The 12,500-nt window shown below is 46.6% G+C and overlaps 1 protein-coding gene across 1 annotated transcript in view; it reads left to right on the top strand.

The window, feature by feature from the left end:
• The window catches only part of LOC133125964 (inactive N-acetylated-alpha-linked acidic dipeptidase-like protein 2), a 259,589-nt gene that overhangs the window by 34,357 nt on the left and 212,732 nt on the right, over nt 1-12,500 (top strand). The gene's annotated exons all lie outside the window — the stretch shown is intronic.

Raw genomic sequence — 12,500 nt, 5'->3', positions numbered from 1 at the left:
CTGATAGAAAGATTCAGTGAAGCATTATGCAGTTTTTAATTATAGCACGATATTCAGCTGTTACCCATGAAAGACAATCTGGAGATTTTATTTTGTACAAAAGTCTGCTTCTGCCTTTTCTAGGCCAGACCTGAAGGGACCCCACAAACACCCCCCCCCCAAAACAAAAACAAAAACCCAAATGTTGCATTGTTTTAAGTTTGAGTCTTGTGCGTTTGCGTTTCTCTCTGATGCTGTTGAGAAGTGTGTCAGTCTCACTGGGCCCTCCCTCCCGGATAAATTAAGGATAAAACAACAAAAAATAAATGAACAAATGAAATGAATTATCTCAGGGGGGAAAACATGGTCTGTGTTTATTTTCAGAACCTTAACCTTAAAGAACGCATTTTTGCTTGTGGATATTCATGAGACAGAGGACCAGTCAGAGTGGAAAACACCGTTATATATATATATATATTTCTTTGTTTATTGACACGGCCAATGCACATTAATAACATTTCTCTAAATTATTCCATGTGCCAAAACCCCCAAAAAATAAACTTTTCATGACCATTCAAGGTAGGAAATTCCAGCCAAAATGAATAAGCGTGTAGAGGGTGGTTAAACTCCTGAGCTGATAATTGTGACCCTGCGACCACTCAGCAATGATATCATGATCTCAGAATATCACCGACAGACATATGGCTTTTTCCAACTTATGAATAATATCTGCCTCCTCAGGGGGCAGTGAAATCAGGTCTAGTGGGAAATGCCCTGGAGTCTCTCCCTGCTAATGAGAGTAGTATTTAACGAGTCAATCCCTCCGTCAGGCCAGCGACTGCGACATGAACCTGCTTGTGGTCTGAGTCCACAGCACAGAGGCCTGGGGTGTGAACGGTGACTCGCATTCAGCGCTCGGAGCAGTGAGCAGGCTGCCGAATCACGCCATCCTTTCAGTCGGAGTGCGCGCCGTACGTTTTCCCTGTCACAGTCGTCATGGTGTTTTCCCTTGATCGTAAGTGTCAGAGCTGGGATCGCGGTGGCAGCCAATGGCAGCTGACATTCAGGCGGCCCGGAAAATGATCCCACGGGCCGGTCTGGAAACCATCCTCCGAAAGATCACATTGTTTGTGTCAGCTCTAGATTTCTCCAGGAATTTGATTGTGTGTGTGTGTGTGTGTGTGTGTGCATGCATGCGCATGTGTATTGTGTATATCTGTGCATGTTTCAGAAAAATCTTCTTTTTTTTTCTTTTAAAAGAAGGAATTTTGCAGAGGAAGAGAACTTGTCATGTTTACTGGTGTAAACCTCACGTGTCGCTCTCTGTGATGTGAATGTGCGGTCTGAGCTACAGGGAGTTCTCTACACTCCCCAAACTTCACCCAGGATGCCTGTCTCATGTCACATGAGGTAGTGTGTGTGCGCGCGTGTGTGTGTGTGTGTGCGTGTGTGCGTGTGCGTGTGCGTGTGCGCGTGCGCGTGCGTGTGCGCGTGTGCGTGTGCGTGTGCGTGTGCGTGTGCGTGTGCGCGTGCGTGTGCGCGTGCGTGCGTGCGTGCAGGTGTGATTGGCGGGTGGGGTCGGAGATCGGGGAGTTAGCCTAGTGACCTCGTGGTGAAGGTGCTTCACTGGGACCTGGAAAGTTGGTGGTTCAAGGTGTAGCCATAAGATCAATACAGCTGTTGTGCCCTTGTGCAAGGCCCATTCTAATCACGGTCGGCTTTGGATGAGAGCGTCCACTAGGCAGCTGGAATGGAAGCCTCTTGTGATGTCATCATGGCCGGTTTCCTGGTTCTGTTTATTCTCTTAAAGGGCCGGCGCTCCCGAGCCGAACCTGCTGCGACGTCTGATGTGCAGCTAACGCTCTGGCGTGTAGCGTCACTGACGCCCAGCAGGGGGCGGGGGCTGTGTTGATTGGTGGAGCGCAGGCGGTGGTGGCGGGTGGCGGGGTTCGGGCAGCTGGAGCACTGAGATGAGCCCCGCAGAGCAGTGAGATCCACACCGTCTCTGAGGTCTGCTCAGCGTGGCTCTCCGCTCCTGGTCCTGCTCAGCGTGCTCCGCTCCTGGTCCTGCTCGTTCATCAGCACAGAACACAGCTCATCTTAGCGCTGGGCCCCGGGGTGGGAAACAGCATATTAAAATCATCATTTCTCCCAATAGCTGGTATGAGGCGTATCATTTGTAAAGAAGCTTTGCTTCCACGTGCCACGTGATGCAACGTGATGGCATTATTTTTTTTGTTGCTCTGAAATGGATTATATTCAGCACGTGACCTGTCTCCTGGGTCTCACACACATTTACATGCCTGTTCATCATTCCTCCAGAAAACTCATCACATCTCTGTGAAACTATCTGGAAGAATAGGTAGTGCTCTGGATAAGTGGAAACATATTTTTGGGGTGAACTGCCCCTTTAAAGCATCTACTAAATTACCATTTAATAAGCCTTCAGCACTGACCCCATGTGCCCCGTCTGTATGGAAAACCTGGCTTCCTCTTCAGAGTAGAGTACACACCCCAGTGACATCACACCCCAGTGACATCACACCCTTTCACATCACATCTGCTGTTGGACCATTCCCAGTGTTTGCGTTCTGAGCGGGGGTGTGTAAAAAAAGAGAGCGTTTGTCGCTCTGAATCTCCCGTCTCTCCTCCGTCTCCCTCCTTCCCTGCCCGTGCGTTCCGGGCCCGACTCTCTGCAGCAGAGTAATTAAAGTTGGGCGCTGCTGACAGCGTGTGAGCGTGTTTAATGTAGCGCTGTCAGCTGCCCTGTCCCTGCCGCCAGAGCAGTGTTCACTGTGGGGCTGCGTGTGAGTGTTGTCTGTTGCTGTCTGCGTTACGCAGTCCGGCGGAGTCTGCCAGCCTCCTAAACAGCTCTCTCTGATTGCTACACTTGTACATCTGTGTTCAGGAAATGTACTACACAAAACCAGACGCGCAACACCAAGACGGGGAATGGTTCTGTAATGCATTGTGTTCTTCAGGCAGTCCGCTGAGCTGTGCGGTTCTCAGCGTGGACAACAAAAGGCTTTCATCTGTATTCTGTGGTGCGGCAGGTAGTTCTGTGATCCGGGTGTTTGTTCGAAGCGCTCTCTGAAAGAGAAAAGTGGCTGTTTGTCTAATGATAGAGATCAGCCCAAAACAGATCAATAAGCGCAGCGATATGGCTCCATAACACACACAATACAGAAACATAAATAAATACACACGCGCAGGCCTGCCTGAAATGGGGATGTATTTGTATTGTTTTGAAATGTGCATGTTAAAGAAAGAAAGAGAAAGTTGATAAACATTCAGTCCCAGTTCCATGGGACATCTTGGGATGAATACAGATTAATTCACCTGATAATGGTTCCCCGATGATTAATGTAATTAATTACATTTGTGGCATGAAACAGACTGCTTCACAGCATTACAAAACAAAACCGAAAATCGATAATTTGTAAATTGAAAACAACTGAAAAGAACAGCAGGTCCTGTGTCAAAGGACCCAGTGTGTGTGCGTGCGTGCGTGCGTGTGTGAGAGAGAGTGTGGCAGTGTGTGGTTTCTAAGCGAGTCTGAAATGGGTTTCTGTGTTTTGAACGGCTCTGTGTGTGCTGAGACGCTTTTAGAGAGGGCTTTTAACGACCTTCACTGATCTGCTTCCTGCTCTGTGTACACAGTCCGCCCGCTCTTCCTGGGGCTTTTAGACGCCTTTTCCGAGTCCAAATTCAATTAGACGCCGTGTCCATTTTCCACGAATTCCCCACCCTTCTTGTACAAGTGGTCCCAAAATGCCTGACCGATGGATCTGCTGATCTGGGAATGCCATGGGAACTCCGGCCGGCCCCAGGCTTTGATGGGAGTGGTTTTGTCCCGGGCGGGATCCATCCCGGGCGGGGTTCTCTCAGCACGCTCTCCGGCTAATGGACAAGGGCTGATGAAATTTTCAGGACTTTGAGAGAATGGCAGGAATCGGTTTGTGGAGATGGCGGGAGGTTGGATCTCCGTTTCCTCTCGCAGAACAGATCCGGCGGGATTAATAACCTCGATGTTACAACTGAAGAATATACAAATTGGTTTTGTCTGTTGATGGAGTAAACGCACACTGTCATCTTCCTCTTTACTCTGTTTACTATTTCGGCACCTGTCTGAGTTTATGGGTGTGCGTGTGTGTGTGCGTGTAATTTCTGTGTCTCATTGATTGTATTGGTTGATGCACCGCTTGTTAGTATGAGTTTTAAGGCTGCTTAGGGTTCTGTGACTCCTCCCCTCCAACATTTCCATAATGACTCCTCCCCTCCAACATTCCCATAATGATTCCTCCCCTCCAACATTCCCATAATGACTCCTCCCCTCCAACATTCCCATAATGACTCCTCCCCTCCAACATTCCCATAATGACTCCTTCCTGCTGGAGCAGCTGTAGGGGTGGGGACAAGCTGCTTTAGAATTGGTCGCGGGGTTGAAGGTTTGAGGCCCAGGAGGGGTACAGTCGTGTCGCCCTTTAAGCCTGAGTTGCTGGGGTTAGCGGAGAGGTCTTTAACACACAGGAGAGGCTGATGTGATGTTAACAGAGTGACGCAGTGGAGGCCTATTTCTTTATTTTTCACTCAAAGTGCTCTTCCTGCCGGGGTTGGTCTGGTGTTAATGCAGTAATTGGTGTTGGAGGAGTGGCGTGGGGAGGTGCAGGCTGGCCGGTGTTCTCTTGGCGTGCCGGAGAGTTAATGCGCTTCACAGCGGAGATGAGTGATGGGATAAAACCGGCCGAATCGGAACAGACTACAAAGAGAATGGAAATAATTGCCCGCAATGAGCAGCAGGCTGAAAATGATGCCGTAAGTGTGAGTGTTCTCGTTATAACTTCAGTTTGTAAATGTCGCACACAGGACCCCTGTGCCTTCTCATTTCTTCTTCTCTGACATTTTATTCCTCCTGACCCCCCGTGGTCACACTGAGTCATTTGCTCGACCAGTTGCAAGAAGTCCATTCATTTTCTATGAAGCTGAACGACGGCCAGCAGCATGAGCAACTGGGCAACATGAGCAACTGGGCAACTGAACGAGGAAAATCAGCTGATAAAAGTTTCCCACAGCCTAACTTTAGGCTGTGGGCATTGCCCGTCAGCAACCAATCAGAATCTCGGGTTTCAAATTTGGCCAACCTTGTGGTAAATATTGTTCCACATACGTAATTTCGGTGCAGAAACATTGAGGAACAGCTTGTGATGATGGTACAATGCAACCGGGTTTTATTCAACGTTTAAAAAAAAAAAAAAAATGATTTAAGAGTACAGGACAAGCGCCTTAAAGTATGCTTGTTGTGCGATGACCGTTGCCAAGTTTAATATCTTGTTATTATTTGCCCATAGGTTGAAAAAATAACAATAAAATTGGCTTTGCAGAACTAACGTTAGCTAGTACAATCGTACAAACGTTATGTGATAATTACATATTGTCGTTCAATATTTATCAGTGTCATAACAAGAGTTGGGTATGACAAATATATGTATTTTGCTCTGCCAAAATCAGTCGCATCGACCCAAATACTATACAAGTTTTATACAGCACTGGATGGCTATTGCTAGTGATCTATTTATTGAGAGATGATCGGTAGCTGGTAAGATAGCAACCGAGAGAGATGTATCGCTAACAAGTGAAAGAAAATAATAACTATCAGTCTCATTGCACAACCACAGGAAGTTGAAGAATGATTTCTATGGTAAATGTTATATTGTGTATTGCCGTACTTCACAACAGGAAATGTGTAGCCGCACAAGATCACAGCGAGGAACGAGGAGGATGTTTGAAGGAATTCATTAATTTATTTCACAGTTTAAAATGGATGCAATACTGCACTGCAGTCAATTAAACATTACTGAGGATCAAATACTTTAACTCCAAAATGGCAGATTTCTGCTGTGCTCCCCAACCTGGCCTCCATCTTACAGGGGGTCATAATATGGAAACAACCCAGGGGGTGAGGAGCTCTCGTGTCTGAGCATTTAAACTCTGAAGATATTGATAATTCACCATCATCTTCTTAATGTGTCCGAATGTCCTGAAGTTATAAAACATAAAGATATGAAATATGAAAAATCTTTTTCTGCTGATGTGAGCGTTATGTATTGGTTTAAATGAGGCTTAATGAGTCATAAACATGAATTATTTTCAAAAATGAATTATTACAAACAAAATGCAGTATTGATGTGGATAAACACAACCGTTAAACAGAACTTTTCTCACCACTGTTTGCGTGTTTTTCCCTCCCATTGGGAGATTTAGATTTTCTCACCGTTTCTTTTTCTTATTTTATTTTTTGGAGATTCTAAGCAGATTGTTACTGTACAAAGAGGTTAGAAACAGATTGTTACTGTACAGAGTGGTTAAACAGATTGTTACTGTACAGAGAGGTTAGAAACAGATTGTTACTGCACAGAGAGGTTAGACGCAGTGTTTCTGTTCAGAGGTTATTATTCTGTTTTAGGGCGAGAAACACGAGCTCTGGGGATGTAATTTTTTCTGCATAATTGTGTTCTCCCTCGTTGAGATGAACAAGTGAATGAATTAATAAATTAATGGTAATCTGCATTCAAATTCCCAGAATGATCGAATTCGCATATTTATAGAATGACGATTGAGTAATTATTCTATGAATGCAAAGTCCATTGTAAGTCGTCTCTTTATTTGAGGTATTTTTTCAGTCTCAATAACTACCATGGCTATTGGCATCATGTTATTGCCATAAAATTCAGTGTCATAAGACTCATTATTCTGATGTGAAGTGTCTTCCAAGTTAAACAACCAGCAGTTGCTATGCGACAGTGAAGGGCTGTTTATTATAGTGTGCCTGTAGGGCCTTTACCCTGATGAGATGCAGGTGTGTTTCATAAGGGCAGAATGGACAGCCGTGTTTAATGCTTGTTTGTAGAGGGCATGGATTTGGGAGGTGTGATTATTGGTAATTTTGGTGATTTTGGGAGGTGTGATTTGGTGTGATTATTGGTGATTTTGGGAGGTGTGATTTGGTGTGATTATTGGTGATTTTGGGAGGTGTGATTTGGTGTGGTTATTGGTGATTTTGGGAGGTGTGATTTGGTGTGATTATTGGTGATTTTGGGAGGTGTGATTTGGTGTGGTTATTGGTGATTTTGGGAGGTGTGATTTGGTGTGGTTATTGGTGATTTTGGGAGGTGTGATTTGGTGTGATTATTGGTGATTTTGGGAGGTGTGATTTGGTGTGGTTATTGGTGATTTTGGGAGGTGTGATTTGGTGTGATTATTGGTGATTTTGGGAGGTGTGATTTGGTGTGGTTATTGGTGATTTTGGGAGGTGTGATTTGGTGTGGTTATTGGTGATTTTGGGAGGTGTGATTTGGTGTGATTATTGGTGATTTTGGGAGGTGTGATTTGGTGTGGTTATTGGTGATTTTGGGAGGTGTGATTTGGTGTGGTTATTGGTGATTTTGGGAGGTGTGATTTGGTGTGATTATTGGTGATTTTGGGAGGTGTGATTTGGTGTGGTTATTGGTGATTTTGGGAGGTGTGATTTGGTGTGGTTATTGGTGATTTTGGGAGGTGTGATTTGGTGTGATTATTGGTGATTTTGGGAGGTGTGATTTGGTGTGGTTATTGGTGATTTTGGGAGGTGTGATTTGGTGTGGTTATTGGTGATTTTGGGAGGTGTGATTTGGTGTGGTTATTGGTGATTTTGGGAGGTGTGATTTGGTGTGGTTATTGGTGATTTTGGGAGGTGTGATTTGGTGTGGTGCGCTGGGGTTTGAAGATTCTCTCGGCCGCGATCGACGCGCGGAACATCAAAGCACTGCCCGGCGGGCGCGTTTGCAGGAATGATTGAATAAATCATGGAAATCTGCACAGATGCTTTTATGAATATCATGATCGCATGATAATTACCTGGAGTCCTGGAGCCATGGGGCTGGTTCATGGGACCTCATATGGCACAGTGACCTTTGGAGTTGCTGTGGGTGATTCTGAGCTGTCTGAAATTCTGTCTGAACTGCCAGAGTCCTACACACACACACATACACACACACACACACACACGCTCACACACACACACATTACATTACATTACATTACATTATTGGCATTTGGCAGACGCTCTTATCCAGAGCGACGTACAACAAATAAACAAACAACAAAGCAAAAGCGATCAAACTTAACTATCCAAATACTGCTTACCAGCCAACTAAAACTACCGAAACACAACGTAAATCACAAAGACAACTATTAAGGTTCACAGGGACGTAGGGAGGGATGGGGAGAGGTGCTGCTTGAAGAGGTGTGTCTTCAGTTTGCGCTTGAAGGTGGGGAGAGATTCTACAGTTCTGACCTCAACGGAGAGTTTGTTCCACCACTGTGGAGCCAGAACAGACAGTAGTCATGAGCGTGAGGTTGAGGTTCAGAGAGGGGGAGGTGCCAAGCGGCCTGTGGAGGCTGAACGAAGAGGTCTGGCAGGGGTGTAGGGTCTGATGATTTTTTGTAGGTAAGCTGGGGAAGACCCTTTAACTGCTTGGAAGGCTAGCACCAATGTTTTGAATTTGATGCGAGCCATGACAGGCACACACACGCACACACAAACACACACACACACACACACACACACACACACTCTCACCCACACACACACACACACACACACACACACACACACTCTCTCTCTCACACACACACACACACACACTCTCACACACACACATGCACACTCACACACACGCACACTCACAGACACACACACACACGCACACACACTCTCACACACACATACACACACACACACTCTCACACACACACACAAACACACGCACACATACACACTGAGTGAGAGATTACATACCTCTCCTTCCTGTCCTCCACGGAGTCAGACAGGAGCTCAGAGACTGCAGTAATCCTCGGCAGGGCTGACAGAGCGGTGGGGAGAATCCGCACTCCTGACGGAGAGGAACTTCAAAGCCTGGCTCTCCCTGTGACTTCACGCAGTCTGACTGCGTTAACCTCTCTCCTGCCTGCTGGTGCCACAGGGCGGCGTGGGGTTGAGAGTGGAGTCTGAGACGGCTCTGTCGTTGAGCCCGAACACCTCGTTCAGACGGGCGCAAATAATGAACCCGGAACCGACCATGACTGTCTGAACATCAGGGCTCATGTTTGTTATTCGTCTGAATTCTGTTACGTCAGCTGTACAAAATCAGTTGTTTGTTTCTGGGGTTAACATCGTGCTAGACGAATAAACTAGATAAATTACCCCCAATTAGGGGGGGTGAGAGGTGGCTCAAAGTAGTTCACACACATTTGTAATTAGTTTGTTGCTGTTAATGAATGAACGAACGAATGAATGCTCTATTTTTCTGGTACAAACAAATACAAATAAAAGCAGTCTATCTAGCTTCTTTACTAGTGAAGACTATGAGGTGTGTGTGCTTGTGTCTGAAGAGTGAAACACAAACACAAAGACTTGGAACGTATTCGGCCCCCCTGTCGCGCGTGGTTGGATATTTGGGAGTCTGCGGTAGGGGTCTGCAGCTTGGGTAGGTGGGGGGGTCTGCAGGTTGGGTAGGTGGGGGTCTGCAGGTTGGGTAGGTGGGAGTCTGCAGGTTGGGTGTGTGGAGGTCTGCAGGTTGGGTAGGTGTGAGTGCAGGTTGGGTAGGTGGGGGGGTCTGCAGGTTGGGTAGGTGGAGGTCTGCAGGTTGGGTGGGTGGGGGTCTGCAGGTTGGGTAGGTGGGGGTCTGCAGGTTGGGTAGGTGGAGGTCTGCAGGTTGGGTGGGTGGGGGTCTGCAGGTTGGGTAGGTGGGGGTCTGCAGGTTGGGTAGGTGTGAGTGCAGGTTGGGTAGGTGGGGGTCTGCGGTGGGAAGAGGGGGTTCCCCTTGGCCTCGCCCTCCCTGTGAAGCGGACTCTTTCCCCGTCGCACTCCGGGGCTGGGTGTGCGGCGTTAGCGGGAATTGATTCAGGCGATACGGCAATAATTACATTCCGTGAAATGAACAAACGGATTCCACTGTTAGGGAAAATAACGGTGCGGGATTAAACCGCCTTAATCAAGGTCACGCCTTGCCGCGGGGAAACTCTGGCTGTGATAAAGATTTAAGTGGCAAAGAGAGGACGGGACAGGGGGAGTGCTTTATCTAATTTGGCTGACTTCCTGGCTGAGATTTGACACAGGAAGTACATCCCCATGCTGACTTCCTGTACTGAGATTTGACAGAGGAAGTATATCCCCATGCTGACTTCCTCTGCAGTGCTTTTACTCCGGGACCGTTTGAGCTCCGGGGTGCGTTTGAAGTGAATCCAGCTCAGGTTGTTCATCTTTATCTCTCTCGGCCAGATCGGTGACAAACATCCGCTCTGTCGCCCGCTGTTTTCTGGCGGTTCAGTAAAAACACAGTCTGAACTGAGCCTTCGAGCCATGCAGCTGTGAGCAGAGAATGTGATATCCGTGTCTGGCTGACACCTGTGAACCTCCCCTGGAAAGCAGCAGTGATGTCTCCATGCCTGGCTGACACCTGTGAACCTCCCTGGATGTCGGTGGTGCTGGAGCGCGGGGTTTTTTGGACGTTTGGTGATGGCGTCTGGCGGGATCCATTGAGTGCTCCGTGCTCCTCTCCGCTGCCCACCACTGCTGCCAGAGAACAAAAGAGAGGAAAACTGGCTCTCGCAATTAACAGAAACTGCTGCTTTTTTATTCCACTAATAATTCTCACTCGCTGCATATTGAAAACTAAGTGCCAGTGCAATTACTGCTGGAACGAGCGTGTCAGGTCTAATCCCTTCTTTCTTTATTGTATTCTGTTCTTTCTCAAGTTTCAGCGCCAAAAAATACTTAAAAGCTTTTTTTTTTTCTTTTCTTTTTTTTTTTTTTTTTAAATCTATGTCTTTAGACCTTTATTTCTGTCATTTCACACAGTAGAATTCTTGTGTTCGGAAAGAGGTATGAAGGAGCGCACATCCAGGTTTCTGTGCGATTGAAAGCCGGGTGGAGCGGCTCTGTATCTAAGCGCCTCTTTTGTTGGCTTACTGAGGCTTAGACCAGCACACTATTCACTCACTCCCTGTAATGGTGCTCCGTGTGTGTGTGTGTGTGTGTGTGTGTGTGTGTGTGAGAGTGTGTGTGTGTGTGTGTGTATGTGTATATGTGTGTGTATATGTGTGTGTGTGTGTGTGTGAGAGAGAGAGTGTGTGTGTGTCTGTGTGTGTGTGTGTGTGTATGTGTATGTGTATGTGTATGTGTGTGTATATGTGTATATGTGTATATGTGTGTATGTATATGTGTATATGTGTGTATGTGTATGTGTGTGAGTGTGTGTGTATATGTGTATATGTGTGAGTGTGAGTGTGAGTGTGAGTGTGAGTGTGAGTGTGAGTGTGAGTGTGAGTGTGAGAGTGTGAGAGTGTGAGAGTGTGAGAGTGTGAGAGTGTATGTGTGTGCCTTTGATGTATTAATGTCCAGATGCATGTGGTCACACTGATGAATAAACTCACTTAGCGTGAAGTGCAGGGCTGTGTGTTTGAAAGGCCAGGTGTCTCCTGTGGATCTAATGGAGGGGCAGCCTGGGGTTCAGCCAATCAGGGCCGTCGGTACGCTGTGCACAGTGTTGGTTAGGACCGGTGACACGTGCCAACACCAGCAGGGCGTGTTTTACTGTAGTTAACAGCACGCTGCTCAAAGCATCAACACGCTTCTCTGAATTTAGCCCCCTGAGGTTTTTATTTTCTCCAGATTAAAGAGAAACCTCCTGCAGAACCGCTGGTAAACAACATTTAGGATCAGAGACATTTCACATGAAAAATGCTTCATTATACATACACTCTCTGAGTACTTTATTACAACATTTTCACTTTATTGCACCTACTTATTCATGTGATTATCTAATCAGCCACTTGTGTGGCATACAGTCATGTAGATACGGGTCAGGAGCTTCAGTTAATGTTCACATAAACCAGGCGGACAGAAACGCCTTGTTAATGAGAGACGTCAGAGGGGAATGGCCAGACTGGTCAAAGCTGAAAGGAAGGTGACAGTAATGCAAATAACCACACATTACAACAGTGGTATGCAGAAGAGCATCTCTGAACACACAACGCATCATAACTCTAAGTGGATAGGCTGCAACAGTAGAAGTGAAAAATAAGTGCTTGTGACTGTATGTTTTTCTTTGCGATTTAAGACAACGTTTTCTACACACCATAAAACACTGTTTCCATCCTGTTCTGTAGTTGAGGAAATGTGTTCCTGGGTTGGCATATCTACAGGTTTTCAGTTGAATGTCCTGTCTCTCTGAGACTGTCTGTGACCCTTCCAATAATGAAAACAGATCTCCAGCGAAGCCGTTTTCCTCTCTTTCTGCGATTAATGGCATGTTAACATTTCCTCTGTGTTTGTTTTCGACGGGCTGACATCGCTGTTTATCGAGATGAAAGCTGGCATTCTGCTGGGAGCGGCAGAGGAGCAGTTTTCCGGTTGTCATGGCAACAGCTGGTGTCAGAACGGGGGGGGGGGGGGGGGAGATATTTGCTTATCAGAGGAGTGA

The sequence above is a fragment of the Conger conger genome, chromosome 4 (assembly GCF_963514075.1).
Source record: "Conger conger chromosome 4, fConCon1.1, whole genome shotgun sequence".
Classification (NCBI taxonomy): domain Eukaryota; kingdom Metazoa; phylum Chordata; class Actinopteri; order Anguilliformes; family Congridae; genus Conger; species Conger conger.
Note: the sequence above shows the minus strand (reverse complement) of the source record. Positions and strands in the feature narration are given on the sequence as shown.